Below are 3,631 nucleotides of genomic sequence, written 5' to 3' on the forward strand. Positions count from 1 at the left end.
TTCTTCATTTAAATGCATCATAAACCAGACAACTTGCTCAAGCTGTCAAAATGTATCATGCCTGATCTGACACCACATATTCTCACAAACCAGGCAACCAGCTCAAGGTCCTAAAATGAAAGAACCTTAATCACCCAGGTTGCATCATGCCTAATCGAGTATGATCTACGAGGAGTATATTTTGTGTAGACAAAATTCACAAACAAGATCTGAATGAATAATAATAGTTTGCACTGCGTCGACAAACATGAGCTCACCCAAGATGGCGTGCAAATATGATGGTTGTAGAATCTGCCACAACGAGTGAAACAAAAAAACAAGAAAGTCATAAGGTGTGGGGAATGGATAGGTTATTGATTGGAAATAGAGTACATTTTTTGATAGATCAAATTAATATGTGTGCATAATGCATAGTATACATGTTAGTAATCACAAATATCATGATATCAGTCCAACAAATGCCCACTGTTCAAACCTGCATACCAACAAAAGAATGTGTTAAATATCTGAAAAGGAGCGTTTGAAGAACAATGAAGCACCACTAAGTAACTTTTTTGGTGTAGAGTATGCTAGTTACAGAACATGCCTTATTCAGACATCCAGAGTTATAATGTTCTTCAAGTCTGCTATTGGAGGATTCAAAAGGAATGACACAAAGCCTTACTTCATATACAAACCGTTGCCTTGCAGCCTCTCCACTCGGATTCAAAAGGAATGCCACAGTAAACAATTCAATAACTAATGATAACTAATTATTCAAAAGAGCATAAGAGCACATCAGGACTACTTTCCCAATGAAGAGGAGCAAACTTACATCAGTAACGTGGTTGTCTGGCAGCTTTTTTTGAGTGGGATTGCCTTGCAGCTGCCCCACTAGCCCACAAGAAAGCCCGGCGATGTAGATGTCCCAAATTTACTATTATGCGAGAATGTTTCTAAATTATTACTGAAGCCGGATGCAGATAACTATCAACAAAACTGATTACCATCGAAACCCTCTAATTCGAGCACCCAAACCCTAGCGCCTCGCTCACCTCGTCATCGTCGGTGGACTCCCTCTCCTCCTCAACTTCTTCCCCGCCCGCAGCGGCAGCACCGCCATCATCCTAGTCGTCAGCGCCCGCACCGGTTGTGAGTTGTGACAGACTCGGTCTCCTCCTCGTCCACCTCCCCATCCGCCTCGCCCTTTACCCCCTCCTCGCCGGATTCGAAGCCGCCAGCGTCGGACAGGTCCGTTTGCTCCTCGCAGGGGGAGGAGGAGACCTCCTCGTCGTCTTTGTCGTCGTCGTACCTCGCCGGCTTCGCCATTGGGGCTGGGGTGGGGGCTGGGGTTAGGGTTTCTGGAGGTGATGCAGACTCGAAGTGCCGAGCGATTTGGAGGAGAAAGGGTGGGAGCAGAGGGTACTACGACGGTGATGCGGAGATCAAAACGGTGCGGCGGCGGCGGGGCGATCCCGTCTAGGTCAGAGGAAGAGGAGTTCTCGAGAGGGGAAAGGGGCCTCTCTATCGAGCGATCACTTTTAGCGAAGCCCAACACTGCACCTCTTTAGCGAATCGCTAGAGTGGGCTGGCTGACGGCCCAGTTTACCAGAGGCCTTCGTTTCGGCCTCTGGAGCAGCAGCCCACAGGCCAGATTACACACAGTGCGGGACAGATCGTTTTTAAGACGAGATCTGACGGCCAGGAGCGCCTAAATCATGAAAACGGACGACCGAAAATGCAAATCGATGTGAGGGCAGGGATTAAATGCGATTATACTGTTCTTAATGAAACCACATTTAAAAGTCTTTACAAAAACCCACATTTAAAAGACATGACAACTTGATTGTGGTGGAATCTCTCAATACGAATTCTGGTCATTCCATAGTAGATGGCCCCATACTTGATGAGTGTCGTAGTCTTAAGGAAGATTTTGGGAAGGTTTTATTTGAGCATTGTAATAAAGAATCTAATATGATGGCGCATGTGCTAGCTCAGCATGGGCGTGTTGATCCCCCGACTTTGTGGTTGGAAACACACCCTAATTTTGTTTTTAGTTTGCTAGCAGACGATGTAAGTGTTATTTGAGTTAATTGAGCTAGCCATGAAGGCCTTTCCGTAAAAAAAACATATGAAATTGAAGGTCTAAACCCACATTTATTTGGTTAAGAAAATAAATTATGCATGAAGGTGTACTGTTTATCACTGCTATTCATTTCTTAATGTGTACCGACTTTGTCCCATAATATAAGATCATTTTACACGGATATCCACTTCGGTGCCTAGGCTCATCTGCTCCCACTCAGAAAAAAAATTCAAAATAAATACTAGGAAAATTCAAAAAATTCCAATTTTTTTGTGTGATAGATAATTTGTCGCGTGAGGTCGGCTTCAAATTTCAACTTATTTGGACATCTGAGTAGCTCTCGGCAAAAAAGACAAATCGGATCAAAACAGTGCGTGAACAGTAAACATTTTACAGACCCTGATTTTGTCTTTTTTGCCGAGAGCTGCTCAGATGCTCAAATGAGTTGAATTTTGGAGCGGACCTCACGCGTCAAATTATCTACCACCCAAATTTCTTTGGAATTTTTTGAATTTTTCTAGTATTTGTTTTGATTTTTTTTTGAGCGTGGGTGCAGATGAGCTCGGGAGCCAAAACTCCGCGTCCATTTTACAAGCTATGTTAACTTGTAAAATGATCTTATATTATGGGACAGATGGAGTACTTTTCATACCTCTAAAAAGAATTTGATTTTAATTTAAATTTTTATATATCTTTTGAACATCACGTCCATAACATACTAATACTATGTCAGCTTTACAATTTTAGAAGTCTCCCAAACGCAGTTTTTGATGTATTTTTACCCACACTGGATATTTTCTCGAAATCTGGCCCAACAACAACCACGGTCAGAAGTTAGGCCTATATTCGGTCAGGAATATCCTATCTGGTGCCTGCAGCGCGGGATACTTTAATATCTGCTCGCTGATATTTCCTAAAGGGCCTGCCCACATTTAGAAAAAAGAGCACAGAGCGGATTTCTTTCATTTCCTATGTGCTCTTTAATATCTGCTCGCTGATATTTTTTAAACCTGTCAGTATTTTTAAAATTTCGGAACATTCTTAAAAATTGATGATCATTTTTCCTAATTGCCGAACATTGTTTTAGTTCATGAATATTTAAAAAAATATTAAACATTTGCTGAAATTACCGAATTACTTAAATTCAAATAATTTCTTAAAATTGCAAACACTTATAAAATTCATAATTTTTTGACATTGTGAACTTTTTACTCAAATTCACGAACATTTTTAAAATTTATTGTTTTCAAGTTCGTGAATTTTATCTTTCAAAAGAACAAGAGCTGATTTTACTTTTAAACACTAGCTACTAGGTTTTTTAGAAGCTAGCGCCACAGGAAAAAGGAACAAAGCGAGACAAGCTAGCGAGGGATGCGAGTGGAGGAGGCGACCTAGTGCTACTAGGCCGTCACCCACCACCACATGAGCGTTATCGCTTGGTTCAGAGCTGAAGGTGCTGAATAGAGGCGTTTATTATTCACCGCAAGGGTCGCTGGATAGCGCCAACGTGAGTGGCATTTCGCCTTCGTTTGGGAGCCCCTATTTGGCGTTCTTTGCGTCAAATTG

At 41.9% G+C, this 3,631-nt stretch overlaps 1 long non-coding RNA gene across 1 annotated transcript; it reads right to left on the bottom strand.

The window, feature by feature from the left end:
- Positions 1-255: 255 nt before the first annotated feature.
- On the bottom strand, positions 256-1,504 carry LOC123137777 (uncharacterized). The gene is made up of 2 exons (XR_006468498.1): positions 1,035-1,504; positions 256-916 (listed from the first exon to the last, which is right to left on the bottom strand). It is a non-coding gene; the product is annotated as an uncharacterized lncRNA (long non-coding RNA).
- Between the last annotated feature and the right edge of the window lie 2,127 nt (positions 1,505-3,631).

This window comes from Triticum aestivum, chromosome 6B, assembly GCF_018294505.1.
Source record: "Triticum aestivum cultivar Chinese Spring chromosome 6B, IWGSC CS RefSeq v2.1, whole genome shotgun sequence".
Lineage (NCBI taxonomy): Eukaryota > Viridiplantae > Streptophyta > Magnoliopsida > Poales > Poaceae > Triticum > Triticum aestivum.